The sequence below is a fragment of the Micropterus dolomieu genome, linkage group LG11, assembly GCF_021292245.1.
Source record: "Micropterus dolomieu isolate WLL.071019.BEF.003 ecotype Adirondacks linkage group LG11, ASM2129224v1, whole genome shotgun sequence".
Taxonomy (NCBI): Eukaryota; Metazoa; Chordata; class Actinopteri; order Centrarchiformes; family Centrarchidae; genus Micropterus; species Micropterus dolomieu.
The window spans coordinates 26,798,549-26,821,589 of record NC_060160.1 but is presented as its reverse complement, the minus strand read 5'-3'; the positions used below and the strand labels follow the sequence as shown (position 1 = coordinate 26,821,589).

General features: G+C 40.1%; 1 protein-coding gene and 1 long non-coding RNA gene across 2 annotated transcripts in view; one reads left to right on the top strand and one right to left on the bottom strand.

Moving 5' to 3' along the window:
• The window catches only part of nrxn3a (neurexin 3a), a 198,669-nt gene that overhangs the window by 140,298 nt on the left and 35,330 nt on the right, over positions 1-23,041 (bottom strand). The window lies entirely within an intron of this gene.
• On the top strand, positions 3,947-8,810 carry LOC123978958. Its single transcript, XR_006827099.1, has 3 exons — positions 3,947-4,373; positions 5,550-5,599; positions 7,757-8,810. It is a non-coding gene; the product is annotated as an uncharacterized LOC123978958 (long non-coding RNA).

Here is a 23,041-nt window from a genome sequence, read left to right as displayed (position 1 = left end):
ATATATATATATATATATATATATATATATATATCGCACAGAATATACACAAATGAAAATACACGTACACACAGTCACACAAACCCTCTGGATAGTTAATTCAAAGCAGGTCTTTTGTTCCTGTCTGTCTCTCTTTCTATTGGTCTCTCAAAGTGTGAACAAATAGGGACTGCTAGAGCTCAGGAGGCAGAGCAGGCCGTCCATTAATCACAGTCCCCAGGTTCGATCGCCAGCTTGTGCAGTGTCCAGTCAAGACACTGAACCCCAAGTTGCTCCGCCACCAATGGTGTGAATAACTGTAAAGCTATGTAAAATGCATTCCATGAAGAGACACAATGAAATCATTAACTCAAAAGAACAAACACATGTGGCACAGCCTGAGAGAGGACTGTAGCATCTGTGACATTAAGCACAGATTTGTTAAGTGAAGTGTCTGGATCCCACAGGGTGATGGCATTAAGGAATGTGAGTCAATCACTGATTGCTCAAAGATATTTTGTTTTCTAGATTGGCAGGCTAGACGAGTTTGTCACCCACTGCCTGCTGCACCTGCCCAGGGACTGCAGGTTAGAATTAGCTTTTGTCTAATACATATATTGTGCATTCTCACTGTCAAATAAATAAACATAAACCTCTGGGCAACTCCACTGGGTGGTTGTGCTCATGTGGCTCCCAGATACATTAATAATAATGCATATTGTTGGGATTAAGAGAAATTGAGAAATGTGCTTAATTTTTGTTTTTTTTAACCAACATCTGAAGGCTTCCCTGTCCAGAGGAAAACACAGACCATCAGGGTCATTGTTTCAAAATCAATTTAGCTCTACATCAGACTCAATTGTATGTCAATACAGAAATAGTTTCAGTCCCACCCATAGGGCGGCTATGCTAGAGTGGTTATCCATTAGTCGCAGGGTCTGTATTTGGATTCTCCTGTCTGCATGTCAAAGTGTCCTTTAGCAAAACTGGCCAAGATGGACTGTGGTATATATTTATTATTATTTAAAAATAAATGAAAGCAGAGTCAAATCATTAACTTTCAAAATCCATCCAGCACGGTATATATATTTACTTTTGTTTTACAAACATTGTGTATAGCATATGCCAACCTAGAATCTAAATATACTGTCTTTTGGGCCCAAACTGTGTGGGTGGATAAAGTGCAGGACTTTGGAACCAGAGAGCGGGACTTGCATCCTGAGTTCTGTACTTTGGTTAAGGTTAATATTAGCAAGTAACTAAACTTTATGTGTATAGCGCTTCTCACAGACAAGAGTCACATATGGACTGTGTAAATGAACAATTTCTTGAAATAAAGGCAGTGACAGCTCTCGCACAATTACTACACTCCAACCTCATCATCTGTCCTAATCATGATGCAGGCCAGACACACAAACCTTCATCTTTAAATGATATCCCAGGGTGGGGATACCACTGACTGAAGCGATCAGTTTTAGGAAAGATGTGAAGTACATAGTGTGATTGCTGTAAACATATAAATACTGTGTGGCACTCGTGCGTAATGCTGCATAGCTGCGCTATGGCACTGCAAAGGACAAATGCAATGCAAGGATTAGTGTCCATGTGGGACCATGATGATATCTTGGCCCATGATGATTGGCTAATACGTCTATTTAAATTCCAGAGAGCCGGATCGTGTGCTGAACTGGGTCCAGCATTAGACAGACCAACCTAACGGAACAGCGCCATCCTAGTACAATTACGTAAATAGGCTATAAACACTGTGGGGTTTCTGGGAACCGGCGTTTAGCAGCGGAAGCCGACAGGTGTGTGTTTGACATGATCGACAATATATAATGCCTAGACCTTAGACCTAAGAGAGCAAGCTGATGAGTGGCGTAGTCATTCAGCCACATGGGCCAGGGAACCAGTGAAGAGATCTATGGGTTGATAGGGCTAATGTGAGACTGTCTATTTGCCCCAGAGAATAACCTTGTGGTAGCATTGTCAATTACTTGTAGAAGATGAAGGGCAGATATGCTAAGTGATGAGAATAGCGTGTTAAAGTAGTCTATGGAAGATGAAATAAATGCAACAAGCATCTTTAATTCAGCTGTTAAAACTACAGATCTCAGTATACTGATGGTTGGCTGTCTAACTTGAGTGTCAAACGATGCGGATTGCATCACAGGTTGGAGTGGGCAGTAAAGGAGTGTGGCCCAATATATTGCAAAATCATGGGGGTAGGTTTTCCTGGAGCAATGACCAGAAACTCTGTCTTATCAGCATTGAGCTGTAAAAAGACATTTTTGCTGTCCAGTCCCTAATAGCGTTCAGACAGTCTAGGAGCCTAGATTATCCAAACGCCTCACTGGGTTTGAAAGAGAAATAGAGTTGAATGTCATCCACAAATAAAGGATTTGGATATTAAATCCGTCTATGATATTTCCCAAGGGCAGCAGATATAAAGAGGATATATATATATATATATATATATATACACACACACTGACAGGTGTTTCTATTATTTTGCCCAGCCCATTGATTATATGAGTAAAGGCTAAACAAGAGAAACACCTCTCTGTGTGGTGTCAATCAAACATGGTCACAATGTGAACAGGGAGACTGAGCAATGGAGAGGAAAAAGATCGCAAAATTACACAGGTAAAATAATAACATAAAGTTAGAGATGAAGGGGGGGGGGGGGGGGGGGGGGGGGGGGAGGGAGAGAGAGAGAGAGAGCTGGAGCCCAAAGTGGGAATGATGAATGATGGAGTCTAAATGAAATGTCATTCCCAGTAATGGGAAAAGGCCGTGCCAGAAAGCAGGTCACTTAAATTGCAAAAGATACACTTAAGCAGTGTTGCCTGGAGCACAGTGCGCTTGACAAAACTGTTAACATTAACTTCCCAAAATCAAAATGAATGAAGGGAGGACAGAAGGGGAGGAAAGGGAAATAAAAATGCATTGCTTTTCCGCCTGCGACTTGTGCAGCCTGGCTGCTGTCCCTGGGAGGGTAGCAGCACTGGCACATAGAATGCTTATGGGTGAGATACACACAAACACAATAGAGAAAGCATCCATGCAAACAGACACCTTTGCAAATATGCACTACTCTCTCTTTCTCTCTCATCCATATCACATGTCATCTATTTATACATGTGGCTTTGCAGCACTAAAGCGGGAGCGAAATAGAGTCTGGCAGCTGTACATTGTTTCTTAGAGCTCAGCTTTGTTGTTCCCTTTAATGATTATCTCAATAGTTTGTTGACTGCAATAGTCACATCCGCCATGAGTAAAAAAATACAGCCTCCAAACCAGTATTACAGAGCACACTTTCCCTTTGAAATACACACAGTGCTCCTGGCAGAAATCAATAGCAGGAGGATAAAATGCACTTCCATTTAATTAAGATAACCGGCACATTCTCACTCATAATCTCTCCTTTTCCTCTTCCATCTCTCTCTCCCTCTGTCTTTCTTTCTCTGCCGCTACCCATGTCACTCCCCTCTGGGGGGGTGAGAAATGTTGTCGGTTGGAATCTGGATTTAATCGTTTCCCAGATCGACGCCATGTTTTTCTTCCCCTGAAGCGTGTTCTCACTCCCCCACCCCCACAACCTCCTCTTTGAAATGTCGTCTAGGGAGTGTTCTGCAGCCGAAATGTGTTGCTCTGGGGCAATTGGACTATTGGGGTTGACATCTTCAGCTGAACGGGTTACAATTCATTGTATTGGTCTGTGTAACAATGCAGCAGAGCTCTGCTGGACTGTTCTCAGCTGCATTTTGTAGCAAATAATTCCGCTTTGGCTCCTGAATACAGAGGTTTGACTATGAAAAATTATCCCAAAAAAAACGCGCTAATCTAACTGTTCATGCTTTGCATTATGCATGAAGAATTTTCAAGATGAGATACACTCCCTGATTTTTATACTCCACTGTTAACAGTTTGAAACATTAACAGGTCAGGTAGTGAGGTGATTTTGAGTTTTTATGTCTATATACTGCTTTGAGAGACACATTTTCATGGCCATTAACTTTGGACTTAAACACATGCAGAAATCACACTGAATGATTAAAGTTCTATTTAAATAGTTGTGAAATACAACCAACACTGCCAACACACTGAACAAAGGGGAAAAAGGGGGTTGTTCACTTTACAAATAAACAGTTCGCATACATGACGTGATTTATGTTCCTTCTCTGAAAATATGTCAATCATGTAGAATTATTCTAATCTTGATGGATGTTTCATTTTTAAGTCTCAGTCATGTTAAGAGCAAAAGAAATTGTTATGTTTTTGTCTGGAAACTCTTGGGAGCAGCTCTTTGAATGAAAACTTCACCGAGGGCGCCATTTTTTCGATTTGGTCGGTTGAATTCGTCAGTCTGGACAGCTCTTCACACAGTAAAGGTAATGCAACTTTGTCATGTTGGTCAGAAACAGATGTAAGTTAGTCACGTTAGGTGCATCGTTTTAACTGTGTTGAGGTTTTTATCTGCCAGTAACATCGAGCGACACAAATTAGTCATTGTCAAAGTCAAGGTTAGCTAACGTTATCGTTACCAATCGTTAGCGGTAACGTTAGCTTTGCTAAAGCCCTTCAATGCTTGGAGAGCTCTCCACAAGGTAAAGGTAATTAAATCTTGTCAAATGTCTGTCTGCATTATAGATATTCCTGTTAGACGCATTATGTTCACTGAGCTGAGGTTTTTAAGGACTAAGTTAGCAAAAACGAGCAACATGAATAGTTAATGGTAATGCTACAGTTAGCTAACGTTGCTACTTGCTAGCGTTAGCTATGCTAATGAGGGTGACTTTTATTTTAAGTGTATTAATACATTTCACAATGTGTGCACAGTGTGTGTTTTTATAGTTTGAACATTCATACAACCGGTACAGTAGTCACTGACTTTCAGAGGTAACAGTTAGCTTAATGTAGTCTTAGTCTGCAGACTGCTGCAAAATGAAATTCAACATGCTCTTTATGTCACACTTATCAGGAACGTTAAGCATTCATTCTTCGACCACATTCTTCACAACTTATTCTTAATAAGGTTAGTCCAGGCTAAAGTGTAACTGCAGTTTTTTTATGACAGTGCACATGCTCTGTGCTTATTACTTAGAAAGCAGTACTTGATAAAGTCGGTAAAGTTAATGTTCTGTGTTTTCTAAATTTAGCTTGGTGAAAGGTAAACTGCTCATAACATCAGCACTTATTTACAATACATAGATATCCTTCCAATGTCCTCAATATCTTTATCTCCAGTAACTCCACGTAGAGGAGGTGCATTACTCTGATTAGAGCGATTCTTACTTTATCCTTACATGTTTAATAATTTACATTTTCTGTTGGAATTAAAGCTTGGATGTGCTGCCTGAGATTAAAATTGGCAAGAAAATTAATCTCAAATCAAGTTTATTGACTTAAAATGTTTTATTTTTGTTAAATATTGTGATGGATAAAGGATGAATGCTGAGTATTATTCAAATACCTTTATCATTTTAATTTGGATGGATATGCTGTGTCACAAACAGGATGCTTCACCAGCTAGTAGAAATAATATGTATACATCTTTTTCTGGATAGGTATTTGGTGTTCCTCCAGTTGAGATCTCCGCTTCGTACCTGTAGTAATGGTGAGTAATGTACAAACGTTTTTATTTTATTTGACATCAGTGTTTCCCATACGTTCATTTATTTGTGGCGGCCCTCCATAATATCAACGCTGACCGCCACATATTGATTTTTTTTTTTTTTTTACTAGGCCTATTTAAAATCATGTTTGATTGTAGAGCACCATAGCGCATTTGCACAGCACATCCTCTTGCTCATCCCTCTCTCTCTCTCACCTGTCCCTCTCTTTCTGGCTCTCTCTTCCTCTCCCTCGTGAACACAGCTGCACAAATCTGTCCAACACAACGCTGTCAATGTTGGAGACCCAGCTTTAAAAAAAAGTTATTAGCAAGCATGTAAAGAGCCTTGCTAATAAGGAGAGCTATGTTAATGTTAGAATGCAGCTGGATTTTCGAGGCTAGCACCCTGTATATAGCTGATAGTCAACATCGACTGCACTGTCATTCTGTGGGAAACACTGGGCATGTTTAAACTAGATTGTCCAGACTTTCAAAAGATCCTGGGTATTTTCTTGCCGCAATCTTAGGTAAAATAAATTGCAGTCTAATACAGTCTTGTAATAAATCCTGCTGCCATGAAGGTTATAAGGTGCAGTATTTGTTGTCACAGACCACAAATTCGACTGAGTCTGCCTGTAGGTTTGTTTTGCATTTATGCAGCATTTTGGTTATGTTTGGTAATGAAGGTACTAAAGAAATGTTGATGTTTGGCGGGAATGCATACTCAAGGGGCTGTGTGTGTACCTCAATGAAGACCTGGAAAAATGAGCGAGAGAATACACTGTATATAATTATTAGGGTTCAGTACTTTTGAGATTGACGTCACCTCCACAGTACCATTAATGTCACCATTGATCTCCTTACAGTGCTGTGTCATCCTTATTTTAGCCACTTTCACAGTTAATGTTGTGCATACTGTCGATAGTATTTACTGTTTTTATAAGCAGTGTTTTCATCAATCTGATCACCTTAGTATTTTCAGAAAGCGAGCTAGCTTAGCTATTCAGCAAGCCTGTCGGCTACTAAAATGAAGAAAAGCAGTATGGCTTATGAGGGAGGAGTGCTGTCAGCTGTATGGAGTTTTGCTCAGTCTGTGTGAAAGTTCTCACCCAAACTGATGCTGACAAAAGGGCAAAATGGGTAGATAACATTAGGAAGAAGACATTCACCATCACCAGTCGGTCCAGGGTGTATAGCAGGTATTTTGGACACGTGAGAACAGCCGAGAACAGACACCTGGGGCTCATGCAGCCTGTTGTTACTCAACACTTCTGTGGTTTATCAGTGAAGTGTGTGGATTTGCACACTGAAGTCTGTGTTAGTGACAAGACACATATCTGCTTTATGCTTGTAACCTATGAAATGCTTGTATCCTAACATTATTATAATTCATTTTAGTAGCAAGCTAGACTAGCTGACTGCCTAAACTAGCTCACTTTCTACACACAAAAATGAACAGTAAACACTATTAAGTATGTGCAAAGCTAACAGTGAAAAGTGGCTAAATGAGTATAAAACAGCACTGTAAGGAGATCGGCAGTTAACAGTACTGTAGTAGAGCTGACCGGAAATCAGGTGACGTGTGGTTCATGAAACAGTGGACGTCACACTGCACTGTGAAAGTAGTACGCTCTTGACTGTGGAGCGTGCGTGAGTCACTGAGTTGTCAGGAAAGAAATAAAATACTGATTAGCTTCAGTTCAAAATTGAGACATATACCCAAGTAAAGTCTGAGACATATTAGACTAACTGATAATGACAGAATTGTTAGTTGCTGACCTCTTGATATTCCATTTAATAGACGCAGTATAATTCAAATTCATAAACATTCACTGACAGATCCCGTGTAGTTACATAAAATACATTGATCTTTTTATACAAAACATTAGAGTATTGCTTTGGTACGGCTACATTTCCTAATGCCAAGCTGCTAACTGTATTTTTAGGTAAAATCTTAAATAGGTAAAAGTGATTTAAAAAACCCAACAACACAGGACTTGAGTAAGTGGAGACTCTTAATATATAAAAAAACAACTCCAAACAGGAGCAAAACATTTTTTAATCATAAACTTAGTATGATGGATTCTGTGCATAATAGGCTTAAGGTTTTATTTTTTATTTCCTCTCATATGGCTTCTTTTGTGACTGTGCATTCTGCAGGCAGAAGACAAAGACCTGAACCAAGGAGCCATTGAGGAGACCATGGGAATACGTGAGATGCCACTGATGGACCAGAGGACATTGGGATTGTCCTGGAAGGCCAGGTGGTACTGCATGATCTGGACAACGTTGCCTTAGCTGCTGCCATGTTGTTTGGACTAATGTATGCCTTGAACCTCAACTACCCTCCTGAACTTAAGTACTCTGTCAAAGTGCTCCAGAAGTTGTGACGGAGCTGGACGACAACACGCTGTCAAAGAAAGCCCAGGGACTCAAAAACAAACTATAAGTGAGCTTTTGCCATTTTAGGCAACCTGGATACAACAGTACCCTTTCTTCTTGGAATATGGACCATTGCTGACTGGACTTTTGACACTTATGCAACTCACTTGCTCTGACTTTGTTTACTGCAAGTGTAGTGTATTTGTTTCAGCAAATTATTTCTCTCAGGGCCATGTGGGGCAAAATGTATCTCTTTCATTTTATGTCAGCTTTGTCAGATGCGGGAGAGATCCCAACAGCTTTCCCTATTTTAATATGTAGGTGAGATTTAGTTTTTTCGTAACTGAAATATAGAAGTGGTGGGAAAGCAACTACTCCTTAATTCTATTACTCTTTAATTCTAGAACCCTTGCAAGGAGCACAATAACTTTCCAAGCACTGGATTTACATTTACCAGAGTGTAATGATTTCATTACATTCATCTTTTTTGTTGTTAAGAGGTTGTAATTGTAGTGGATGTATTTTGCACTTTTTTGCATAATTTTGCAAGACATTTCAGAATTAATCTGGCTGTAGTATAATTCCCTATTGATGCTGGTTTGAGGTCATTCAGAAGGTTTTTAATGACCAACAGTGTTGCCTCAGGTTGTAGCAGAATGTTTACAATGCACTCTTGATAACTTGGCTACCAAGTGTCTATGTAAGGAAAAAGGTGCTTTGTTTTAATGTGAGAACGGTTTGTATATGTATCCCTTTATTTGTGTATACATTGCATTGAACCGATTGAAGTATTGATAGTAACTATTTTTTGACAATACAATTTCAAAAGAAATGTTTGTGTATGCCTTATTTGTTCTGAAAATGTTACAGGAGTGAAATAAGCATACAGAAATACTTTCAGTATGTAGAATATATGCAGAATCTATGAGACTAACTTCAGCAAGTTAAGTTGATTTAACAGAACAACAATGCATATACTTTACATAAAAAGCTTGTTGTTTTAATAAGTGATAACTGAATACACTAAACATTAAAGGAAAATGTTAAATTAACACAAATTATGTTGGGTATTTACAGAATAATTTAATATTTAACATTAACAAATAACTTTGAACATAATCAAATCATGTTGGTTTTACATGTAAGAATTCAGTATATTAAACTGAAATGAATCATTTTGACTAAAAATAAATATGTGCTACTGATGTACATATTATTTTTATGCAAGTTCAACTCGACTTTTTTTTCAGTGCACTTATGGGTAGATTTGGCAGAGATTTTGGGGTTGAAGTTAATCAATTAGATTAAAGATGTCCACACAGCCCACAATTGTACATACGTAGTGATGAAAATGTGGCATCTATTTTAATTAATTTTAATAAATAATCTCCCCTCAGATCAGGCTATAAGTCTACACAACATGATACTTTCATACAGGTTATATATTTTAAATATAATGTGTATAATATTTTTTTGTAATTACATGCACGTCTATATTTTTTTAATTTATTCATTTCAGGGGATCAGTAAATTTGGCCAAAGAATTTGTCAGTGACAATTAACAAAGCTCTATTTTTTTGATGACTAGTAAAATATGTCAAACATCTGGTGCTAGCATCAGCTGTAAAACAAGCAGCTAGCATGTCCGCAACAAATGCCTTAGTGAACTTACTCAGGTCTGTTGAATATATTGATTTTATGTTTTTTAATGTAGAGGCATTTACAATGGACATACTGTTTGAAATGTAACCACTGTAATGCTGCACTGTAAATATGTCAGCCCTTAAATGAGCAGTCTTCCCAAACTAAAATGCTGAGATATAAACAAACAGTCTTTAATAAAAAAAAAAATACCTTGTGCCTCCAAGCAGCTTGCTCAGCAGAATTAGTTCTGTCTAATTTCACAAATAAGGTTCCCCGTCTAAAATGACAGAGATACTCCCAGAGATACTCAAAAACTCTGTCCCAGTGCCCTGCTTCCTCCAAGGCACATAACTATGCCCGTCTTCCTACATCTCTGTGAAGTACTGGCCTAGAAAATTAATGGTTGAGGTTTTTAGGTTTAGGGAGTGGCCTGTAAAGTAGACAGTCCTGTTATGTCAAGATGTTGTCCCATAGGGAGCCCTGTTAAAAAAACAAAAAAAAGGACTTTAAATATGGTTTCATTCTATTCAAACTGTTTTAACTGAATTTTAAATCATTTCATAGATTTTATTTTTTTTTTATTTTGAGGATGTAGCAATAGTAGACAAGTTCACCTAAAAAACAAAAAAATCGGAACAATTTCAAAACATATTAATGCTGAAGTCAACAGATTCAAACGGATGCCAATCCAAACAATGTCTTAGGTCAATACCTTTTTAGTTGTCATTAAGATGATAATTCTCCAGTTCCCTCACAGTGTTGTACTACTTTGATAGTGATCTTGCGCTTCCTAATCTCAAAAATTGTTACTGGACAGCCAACATCAGTCATTCTGGTTACAAAACAACATTGAGAACTCATCACCAGAATGTCTGTTAATAGAAAAGGCCTCATGTCACATTCAGCTCTATTGTAGTTTAATTTATCTATTTGTCACTTTATTAATATGCATTTGTCATTATTATTGCAACTTTGATTATATTATTCCATAACTGACATCATCACTGACATATCACCTTATAAAGTTGTTATGGTTAAATGTATTAGCATACAATTGCCGATACAGATGATATATCCAGTTCTATTCATACAACCTCAGCCTTGAATAAAGATTTGTGCAGCTAATGTGTCAACATTAACAATTAAAAAACAAAACAATTATTTATTCATCAGGCAGACAAATAAAAACACTTTTATTTAACTCTGGTTTGTTAAATCTGGCTGTTTAATGGTTGTTCTTCACTTGCTAGTCGCTAGTCTTTTTCACATGACCGTTTTATTAGTTCATAATACAAAAGTAATGATTACTGGAACTTTAAAGATTTAGAAACAATTTGAAGATCTTGCAGACAAACACTCTAATTTGAGGCCCCATTTCACTTATGTCTACAATTCATGGAAAGCATATACAATTTTACAACGGACATTCAGGACTGCAGAAAAGATCATCGGTGCCAACCTGCCCTCCATTCAGGACTTCTACATTTCCACAGGCAGGAAACATCACTGCAGATCCATCTCACCCCGGACACAACCTGTTCCAGCTCCTCCCCTCTGGTAGGCGCTACAGAGCACTGTACGCCAAAACCAACAGACTTAGGAACAGTTTCTTCCCTCAAGCCATCACTCTGATGAGCAGCTGATTTCTGACTCACAGTGTCAGGAACAATTCCTGTATAATAACCCAGTAACTCTGTCTCTAATCAGCACATTATTTATTTACCATTCTCTATTTCAGTTTGCTTCATCGCACTGTATGTATGCATGTAAATGTACCTGTATATCACATCCACCCCCGACATGTACATACTCCTGCATCCTTTGCACTCGGCTCACTGCACTATTTGTCAATATGTCTATATTGTTTTTGTTCATAGTGTATATATTTGTGTTATCTACAGTGAAGTTTGTCTGATTTTATTTTATTATTGTGATTTTGTATTTTTGTGTGAGTAAGCACGTCCTGAGCAATGTACAATCCAGAGTCAAATTCCTCGTATGTGTACACATACCTGGCAATAAAGCTGATTCTGATTCTTTAAAGAAATGGTAAATGTAAATCCAAGCAAAAATAAAAATTTATCCGAATTTGATCAAATTCCCTTTTCATTCTTTGTATACACTAAACTGTAGGCAAGCTTATACCAGAGGGATCTCTGTTAAAAAGCCTTAGATATTCAAATATTAATTGTTTCTGGTCAAACTATATTCAAAAACATTCCGATTTACAAAATATATTTCAATTTAGGTTTTTGTTCAGATAAATCTTAATAAGCTGAACAGATCAGATACATCTAAAATGGAGAACGCAGAATAAGTGGGAAGGACTGCAGGTCAAGTCTCATTGACAACCCTTAAAAAGAAAAAATACAATTAAACCTTCTTGGTAGTATAAAAGAACCTGATTTCAATGTACATACTAGACACACGTCACTGTCAGGTATTAATGTAGGTTTGCTGATTCATGTGTTCAACTTGAGTGTGAGGTTAAAAAAGTTTTTTTACATTTTAAAAAAAAAAGAGCATCCGGGCACCACAAACCTTGTCACGAAGCTCTCATCCGTTCTTTATGACAATAGGAGTGTGAGATTCAGAGTTTCCTGTTATGTTCTCTATTTGGATCTATTTGGTCTTTAATGTGGGTCATGTTATTTCTGGTGGCACCTTGTTAAAGAGATGGAGTGGACCCTGCTACAGAAGCACTTCAGACCCACGGGATAACACAGAGAGAGCAGAGCAATGCAGACACACACAAAGACATGTAGGCACAGGCGTGGGTTCCTGAGTAAAGTGAATACAGAGGGTTGCAAGATTAGATTAGATTAGAAATAAGAACCCTTCTTCCACACATTCTTGGTGGTGAACCCGATGACATGACCGATACCGGTGGTGCATACCGACGTGTACATGTTATTATTTCACACTTGCTTTGGTAATGTAAATGTCTGTTTCCCATGCCAATAAAGCCCCGTTCAACTGAAGTGAAATGAATTGGGGGAGGGGGGTGAGATGTATTGGGTGTTCATGGTTAGAAGCAGAGAATTCCCAGAGCTCATCATCTCCTGATTATCAGTCTCCTCAAGGTTAGCAAGAGTACACACCTCTGTAATGCAATCAAACCTGATTAGCTGATTAGCATACTACTTGCATAATGTCGCCACAATTCATTACCCAATGAGTGAGTTCATTGTCGCTCCCCAGGAAACACTGATCGATTGCACGCACGCACGCACGCACACACAGCCAATGACAAAACTATAAACTGAAGGATTTTTCACACAGTGATATCTGATATACTTTCTATTAAAGTCAGAAGAAAAGTCTTATTTTGAACGATGCATTTAAATTTGACTAAAACCAACATTTCATATCATTCAAGCATGAACAGAGCCAAAGAGGGTCCAGACACTAGACTGTCATTATTATTCACAGCTGGTTTCATGTGTTAAGTATTATTGTTCCAAAAGCTACAAATTGTAATTATTTGTAATCACATGCCTTAACAACCTTCATCACAACAACCATCAGCAATACAGTCACATTATGATTCATGGTGTCAGTTCTCCAATAGTCAAAATGGTTGTGCTTACTGTGCCTGATGGTGTATGCTACCTCTAGGTAACTGAAGCAGAATTCATTTTTGTTTAAAATGGTTAAAATCTTTGTCTCAACTAATGACAGTAAGACCAAAGATGCCAATGGTCAGACTACAAAGAACGGACACACAAAGATGGTTTCCGCCAATTTGCACAGATTTTTAGGAGGAGTATAAACCTTACAACTGAGTAAATATACTAGACAATACACTGAATGACTGGTCAGTAACAGCTGAAGTTCTGGCAGTAGACAACTCAACGAGAACAAATTTGTCACATGTTCTTGTACCAACAACAAACATGGACAGCAACCAGCTTGCACTGTTTACATGCAGTGCCATTAGTACTGAAAAGGCCTAAAAAGAAGGAGAAAAGCACAGTTTGGGTGAGCTACTGGATAGAGAGGTGTGAGCAACAGGGACCGTAGCCTACAGAGGAAACTGGAGGTGAGTGAACTTTGTAAAACAAAGCTTTCAGGGTAGGTACAGTTGACACACAGGTGACGTCATCAGTTACCAGTGTCAGCCACAAATATCAGACATGTTTGAAAAAGAACAGAAAGATAGCATGGAAACTACAAGATACAAGGCACATGAAGGGTGGCTATTGCTTGGGGATAGAGGGGGTCACCCACTAATTGGAAGATCAGTGGTGTGACCCTCGGCTCCTCCAGTCTGCATGTCGAAGCGTCCTTGGGTAGCAGCAATACCAGCGTGTAGCCTGCTTCTGCTGAATAATTGAAGGAAAGCAGATTTGTGCTTGGCTAGTACCTGTATGGGAGACCTCCTGGGAAAACTAAGTTGCTGCTGGAAGAGGTGTTGGTGGGCCAGTAAGGGACAGTCTTCCCTCTGGTCCTAATAATAAGATCCAAATGCATCAGTGCAGTGATGGGAACACTGTGCTATAGGATATGTTGTCCTTCATGTGAGACATTAAACCGAGGTTCTGACTCATTGTGGTCATTAAAGATCCCGTGGCACTTGTTGCAAAGAGTAGGAGGTTCCCCGGTGTCATGGCAAAATTCCCAACCTGGCTTTTGCCATCTAGACAGCACCTTTTATGCTACCTCCTGCTATCAGTGTATGAATGGGTGAATGTGACATGTAGTATAAAGCACTTTGAGTAGTCGGAAGGCTAGAAAGGCACCATATAAATATAGTCCATTTACCATTGATTGCAGTATTTAGGGCTGTAGTAGTGGAGGACATCTCTCAGGCTGCAGTGTAATCCATCACCTCCACATCTGTTCAGATGGAGCTCAGGGATATGGCTTATATACTGTATGACACCAGTCAAGTTAAAAGGACCTCACATCTGGTGGCAACCAATAACAACAGTCCATAAAGGCCCGTATACACTATGAGATCACAGCAATCTTTCAGGGTCATTGCACGTTGTGTGAGATGGTTCTGAGGACAGACACGGAATGCTTTGTCAGAAACAGCTGCCCATTTGGCAAGTCACATCACTTTAATACACCCCATCATTTGGAACACTGGAAAAGCTGTTAACAACACAGGCTCACACAAGAAGACATTGCATTTGCGGGTTCACGTGACCGTTCAAAAACCACGTATGCTTTACTTCAGGAGGGATCTAGTTCAGCTGCTGACATGCCATTGACAACAGTGTAAAGATCTGTGACATATTGCAAATATCAAGCATGTTTCCTCTGACGGGATACTCTCCAGAGACAGTTGCATCGCTTCAGGACAGCATGAGGGGCTGCCAGATGTGTATTCTAGCTAGCGCCTTTGAAGTTGTACACAACAACTGCATCAGCTGGTGGGACAGCCCTCTGATAAAATCTTCGTCTCAATCTGTGCGAGACTGTACAATATCAGTTCTGAGGCATGTCAGACTATGTCTTGAAAGTCTGGTAAATCATAACATCATATCAAAAAAGTACAACCCCCCCCCCAAAAAAAACACACATGCAAGCAGAGATGTTATCAATTCCATACAATCCATCTGCGGCGCCCTCATGTTTTGAAAATGCAGCAAAGTAGAAAAGAAGCTTTGGCCAGAGTGCCAGCACAGTTTTTATAAAAAAAAAATGAATATAGCAGAGAAATATGCCAATGTGGTCTCTGGGTGTACGGTGTATGTCTTCCAGTGTTGGTGTCAGCCAGTGCATTGGGCCACGTCATGCCATATTCTAAATAGTTGGTTTACACAATTGAGTTATAGCAGCAGTTTCCCAGCATTGACTTTTCTCCTGTATTTCTGAACTGTCAGAATTTTGACATCTTTGGTCGCCAAAGCTGCAGATCTCATTCAGCGTGACTCACAGATCTAGGACTACTGTTTCAGGTTAAAACTCAAAGCTTTCACTAAGTTTCTCTCACATTTGTCATTTTCTTTCTGGGACAGCCCAAAATCAAACAATGTATAGGAGCTGTTAGAGAGCAGAGTGTGTTGGCGTTACCTGAATGAATCCAGTTCTATCAGTATGCGTGCCGTCATTTAACTCCATAAACAGCTGGTCCCGTCTTGTGTTCATAGATAGCTCGGCGACAGCGCGACTGCTTATTTATAGGAGGTTATACCAGCTGATGGTGGTCAGTGCATCCATTCTTCTCAGGGCACCGAAGTGGAACCAGCGAAGTGGGCTACGTACATACCAATAGAGCTGAAGTTATATCGAGAATAACTTCTGTTTTTATTGAGCCTTTAGGTTGAAAGTTCAAGTTTGATCTGATTCCACTTTTGTCATCACAATGTCAGTTTTTTTCCCCCGCAAAAATAATCAATCATTTAATCGATTAAAATCAGCGCAAAATATTGTTTAATATTAGGTAAAATTTGAAAAAGTGGTCAGGAGAGAGGGATTGAATACAGTGTGAAATGAATACAGTGTTCATCAGTGTAGTGCTCTCTCTGTTTCATCTCTGTTGGTCTGTCATCGGTCTGTTGTTTTTGTTGCCACTGCTGTTTGTTGGCATATGATCTCTGCCTACACGGGGAAAGGCACAGTATGGGACTGCATGAGTGGCTCGCCAAGTGTGGCTTTGGTCTGAATCACATGACAAGGTGTTAGTGTGTTGTATTTTCTGCATCCCTTCTGTTATATTTAGATAGTATATTGATAAACTGAGTATAGTGAATCACATATGTATGTGCAGATTAAAGCCACATGTACATTGATTCATCCATGCAAACATCAATGACACCTAAAAACACACATTATATACATTCATAAAGGATACATATCTGCGGTTTCCATATGCAGGACAGTCTGAGCAGAGAGTACAAAGCTTCTATTAAAGTGATCCTCTTTCCAGACTGGGAACCTGTTCCTGAGACCACATGGGAGTCAAGTGCAGAGACTGGGTTGAGGGGTACATTACAGTACACACTGTGTTTGTAATAGATTGATGTTAAGGTCTGAGTTTAGGAGTGGTACGGTCTGTGATTTTGGAGACTATGTGCTTGATGCAGGTGAATCTGTTCCTCCATGCATGAGACAGCATTTTGCAGATGACATGGCAAAATTCAAAAGGGGCACTCCACAGAGGTTCAAACTACTTTGTCTGTAAAAGCAGTTGTATGATGTGTCTGGTGGCACTTCGACAAATCTAAAATATCTAAAATAGTGATGTTACCAGCATTATTTCAGCTTGGGCTTAGAGACTATTTTTAAGAGAAAGCCTTCATTGTAAACTGTGGGTGCGGAGTTTGAAAAACATGGGTGTTTACCAGGCTTTTGAGGTTTTTACCAAGAAAAGTGAGATTTTTTTTTTAAAAGATGGGTTTAGTCTAAATGTGTACCAAATATGAATACATAATCTGTTCCAGGGCTAAACCCAGTAACCCAGACATGAAGCCTCAAACTGTAGCATTGATTTTATTTGTGCACCTGATTAAACCAACAACGCAAAGCCTCTCCAGGGTTCATAGAACTGCATTTCACCTAGATTATACATGCCCTGTAGGCACACCCTCCCAACAACCACACTGTCACTGATACTGGGTTATCCCCGCCCTCTGTGTCTGGCTCACTTACCAACACCCAGTCAAGCGCAGAAAACACAACTGTCCAAGCATCCCCCCTCAGTTACCAGCGACCGTCAACCCCCAAAATGTCTGTTCCTCTCCACCCTAAAACCATCATGACATCACTGATCCAGTCATGAACAGGTTCACTGGATTTTCTGCTTTACTTTACAGGGCATTTTTAGTTACTATTATGTAAACCTCTATAGCTGTAGGATTACACATACATACACACACAGACACACAAAAAAAATAATAAAATAAATACATGATACAAGGAGTTTAAAAAAGAAGAAATAAGGGTAAAGTTTTGATTATTTTTCCTCACACTTATTTGTTTTCAGGCATTTACAATAAAAGCCATAACACTTATTTATAACTTAATTAAGCGGATGTTAATGGAAGATCAGCCCTTTTTAAAGATCAAACATGCCATTTGGCTGACTAGCAGGAGTAGACATATTTGTAAACCCTAGGCAAATACCGTTGACATCTGGTTTTACTTTATAGATTATCAGATTTGAGGTCAATTCAAGAGCAGAGATAATCTCTGCAGTTATAACAGAAAATGGGGACTGCATATAATACAATAGGGCGTTACACAGGTCTGTTAGTTTGACAAGTGAAATGAGTCAGTGTGACAGCTCTGCTTACAGTCAGATAGGCTGTTGATCACAACTAATGGTGTGCTTGGTGTGGTGTTACCAGGTGTTCAGACACACAACAGCACTATTTTTTTTTAATGAAGAGGGCAGCTTTGGTGGCTGTTTGTTGCTTTAGGTACATGTTAGAAGGCGATATACAATCCAGGAATGTTGGTTTGAGTAACATCAATGAGTATTAGGGCTTTTCAGACGCCAAAAAAGCTGCACAATGTTTTGAATTTGGAAGGATTTTACAACTCTGTAAAGTAATCGCAGCAAGAATAATTTTATCCTCCATCTTGACAATCACCCAGTAAATAATACAAATATGCCGTTCACGTTACGAAGTCATCTACCAGGTATGTGCAATGACATAAAAGTGACTGGTCCAAGAATATTTAAGTAGAGAGAGAAAGAGTCTGGAGAGAGTCTTAGAAACAAATTAAAGAAAAATTTAAATGAAAAGAGAAGCACCCCATTCCAACCCATGACAGTAAAATATGACTCCTCGACGGCACAGTTTCCTATTATCCCCTTCTCTCTCTCTATCTGCCGCCCTGCCACCAGTGAGCCGCCATGCAAATAGAGCCAGAATGGAGCCTCTTGTCTGCCTAACAGGAGGCGACAGGGAGCCTGATGCCTAATAATGTCTACCATCTCGCTCAGGGATTAGACACAGCAACAAGGAAGAGAGACAGGTGGTGAGGGGAGAGGAATCTCCAGGAGCTTACACAAGCTTTGTTCTGTGAATGGGGGAAGCCATTACAGACTGCGACCAATTACAGCTTCTCAAGGCAAACACCCAAGACATATTTCTGTATTGGAGCTGCTAACTCTTTCCATTAGCATGCACAAGGACATGTAAATTCCACATTTTCATGCTGATTCAATTTGTGTTCATCATGCACAGTATGGCACCACTCTTCAATGCAACACCAACTCTTGTGTTTCTAACTAGACTGTTCATATGGGACTAACTTTAACTGCATTATCATGGATTGATCAGGTATCTATTCCAAAAATAAAAAAGCAGCAGTCCTAATGTAAATAATTTACTGGTAGTTTAATCCGTAACAATGCTTCTGATTTTATAAACTGATCACATGTTTTCTATAGATTTAGAATTGCAAGAAAGTAACTTGTACTTACTGCTGTCAAAAGAAATGTAGTGAGTGGAATAGAATTATAAAGTAGCATACAATTGGAACACTCAAGTAAATTAGAAGTAACTCAAGCTTGTACTCAAGAAAAGTACTTTCATGAATGTACTTTGTTACATTATTTTTGGATGTTTTGTAATGTTAGTTTGCGCAGCCAGGTAAGAGATATGCGCAAAAGTAAGCACAGACAGCTAAGTATATTTGTCGAGCTTTTCTTCAGGTTACAATGTGATATAAACTTATTATTTCAACACTAACCAAGAAAAGGAATAAATATGAGTAGGGAAAGAAAATCATTTTCAATCAGGAGTGTGTTCATGGGAATTTTTGACGAGAAGGCCTGGCTCGCAGTCTCCATCCTAATTCATCCCAAAGATGTTCTATCGGGTTGAAGTCAGACTGTTTCCACAAAGTTGGGAGCATGAAATTGTCCAAAATGTCTTTGTATGCTGAATCATTAACAGTTCCTTTCACTGGAACTAAAAACTGAAAAACAACTACTACTGAACTACTGAAGCCTTGGTTATTGATTTTAACTACTGAAAAACAATCCCACACCATAACCCCCCCTCCACCAAACTTTACACTTCCCACAAAGCAGTCAGGAAAGTACCATTCTCCTTGCAACCGCCAAACCCAGACTCGTCCATCGGATTGCCAGACAGTCACTCCAGAGAACATTCTCCACTGCTCTAGTGTCCATTGGCGGTGTGCTTTACACCACTGCATCTGACGTTTTGCACTTAGTGATGCAAAGCTTGGATGCTGCTGCTCGGCCATGGAAAGCCATTCCATGAAGCTCTCTGCGCACTGTTCTTGAGCTAATCTGAAGGCCACACGACGTTTGGAGGTCTGTAGCTATTGACTGCAGAAAGCTGGCGACTTCTGCTCACTGTGCTCCTAATCATGCGCTGACCCTGCTCTGTGATTTTATGTGGCCTACCACTTCATGACTGAGTTTCTGTTGTTCCCAGTCACTTCCACTTTGTTATAATACCACTAACAGTTGACTAAGGAAATTTCACAAATGGACTTATTGCACAGGTGGCAACCTAACATGCTTGAATTCACTGAGCTCCTGAGAGCGACCCATTCTTTCACACATGTTTGTAGAAGCAGTCTGCAGCCTAGGCGCTTGATTTTATACACCTGTGGCCATGGAAGTGATTGGAACACCTTAATTTAATGATTCGGAGGGGTGTCCTAAAACTTTTGGAAATAGTGTATTTCAAGAAGAGGGAGGAGCAAAGGTTGAAGTATAAGAGTGGAGAAACCACAGGTGGACTATGTGTTATGCAGGAGGGGCCACCTGAAGAGATTGGAGACAGCAAGGTGGTGGCAGGGGAGAAAGTAGCTAGGCAGCACCCGATGGTGATCTGTAGGATGACTTTGGAGAGCAAGAAGAGGAGGAGAGTGAAGGCAGAGCTAAGGACCAGATGGTGGAAGTTGAAGAAAGAAGACTGTTGTGCGGAGTTCAGGAAGGAGTTAAGACAGGCGCTGGGTGGTAGAGAAGAATTGCCAGATGGCTGAAAAGGTGAGGAAGACAGCTAGGAAGGTACTTGGTTGGATCTAGACAGAGTAAAGAAGACAAGGAAACTTGGTGGTGGAATGACGAAATACAGTAAAGTGAAAAACAGAGTTTGGCAAGTGGGTCAGAGAGATGAAGAAAGTAGACAGGAGTACAAGGAGATGCAGCATTAGGCAAAGAGAGGTGGCAACGGCTAAGCACGGTGTATGGCGAGTTGTGTGAGATACTGGACACTAAGGAAGAAGAAAAGGACTTGTACCGATTACTCAGACGAGAAAAAGATGGATGATGTGGGAATAGTGAATCAGGAAGTGCGGTGGATTAGCAAGGGTGTAATGACGGCAGCAATGAGGAGGATAAAGAGTGGAAAGGCGGGTTGAGTCCAGATGACGTACCTGTGGAGGCATGGAGATGTTTGGGAGAGATGGCAGTGGAGTTTTTAACTGGATTGTTTAACACAATGCTGGAAAGTGAGAGGATGCCTAAAGAGTTGAGAAGAAGTGTAGGAGGTGTGGAATTGTTTTGCCCTCTCTCTCTCTCTCTCTCCATATATATTTTTATCACTCTCTTGTGAGTCTGAAATAATGTTTGAATTCAACACACACATACATCACTTTCACACCTTGAAAATTTTATGGTGATTTTTATCAAAGCTGGCTTTGAGTTAACTTGGAGAAATTAAAAGTCTTTGAAACTACTTTTAAGTCAAAATGCAATTCTTTTTAGCCTTTCACCGAGCTTCATCAGCAGTTCTGCGTCACCAGCGCCGGTTCCAGGGCAACGCCAATGACGTCACGGCAGTCCCACGGTCAAAGAAGCTGAATTACCCCACATCAGACCTCTCAGAGAATTCATGAGAAAGAGATTGAGGTGGTTCAGGGTTTGATACTACCTGGCTCTCTATTTCTCAAGCTTCATTAACAACCTGAGCACATAATTTCAGCCCTCCCAGCATCCTTTCATCTTCCCTAGTTGCTACTTTTCCTATCCCATCTGCTTGGGCCTCATCACCTCCTCCCACCTCGATCATACCAGATTCCTATTACACATGCTACAACTTTCAATAAGCCATCACCAACTCTGAAACAGTCAATAAACTGCTGGCTAAAGAAGTCAGAGAAACATTCAGGATCAGCCCATTTTCCAGCCCACCTTTCCCTACATTCACAAGAAGTCCTATTAGCATAGCCACTAGGAAATATTACTGGAATGGCATTTCCTTCCTCAATGATGACCACGTCACCAAGCCCAAAGCGTTCAGCTCTTCACAGACACAGCCCCTTCTGCTTACTTTGGTGGTTATGAAAACACTTGTCCTTCACTTCAGACCTCCTAGCGATTTATCTGACTCCATACGCTGATAAAGTCCCACAATCCATGCTTCAACTGCCATTCTTTGGCTTTCTGCACTGCTGAGTTTACTGCCTCCAACCTTCACTATCATCCAAGTTGACGCGCTACCATGTCTGATATTTCCATTCATTCCACTGACACTCATTTACCACCTCAAACGCACAAGACTAACCAGTCCAGTATACCGCAACCTATCAACCTCTCACTTCTCAATTCATAGTCCATATGAACCCATAGACAACTACGTGGACTCCCCCAAGTCCCTCTGTTTGTCACGGAGATGGGGAAAGTGGCTACATGCTTATGGTTTCACCATATCCTTCGTCGAATCTTATTCGAATCCAAAATTTCCACTGAACTATACTCTGGGCATTTGTTCTGTTACAACGCTTCCAGGCAAGGAATCCCAGACCACATAATTAAAATTCTTGACTGCTGGTCTTCTCCAGCATACCTAACTTACACCCGCAATGACCTAAATGACATAAGACGCCCACGTACACCTTTCTGTCTGAAGGTGTCTATGAAGATTCTCAGTCATCCAGGTCATAGTTATCCAACGAGGGTTAAAATGAAGGGCAACTGGACTTGGTTGAAGATACTGGAAGACGTTTCGTCCCTCATCCAAAGGACTTCTTCAGTTCTGACTGACTGGCAGGGAAACTCAGCTATTCAACCTCAGTGGGGTCGTTATCCCGGGTCATCGATACCGCTGGTTCGTTAGTGTTCCTTGTTGCTGTGACGACAGTCGTTACAGTCGTTGAGACTACCTGTGGCCAAGACTGAACGACCATCGTTGGTATCTTCACCTGAGGCCAATAGGTTACGTTTGTTGAGTTTCCTGGGAAGTGATGAAACCCCACCCCAAAGACCGCACACCCAAACACAAGAAAAGCAATCTAGTGTATGCGGTCCAATGCAGTGAGGAATGCACAGACCTGTATATTGGGGAGACTAAACAACCACTACACAAACGCATGGCTCAACACAGAAGGGCCAACTCCTCAGGTCAAGACTCTGCTGTCTACTTACATCTGAAGGACAGAGGACCACCAGGTGCACATTTTAGACAGAGAAGATGGATGGTTTGAAAGAGGTGTCAAGGAAGCCATCTACACCAGGGTTGAGAAGCCGTCATTGAA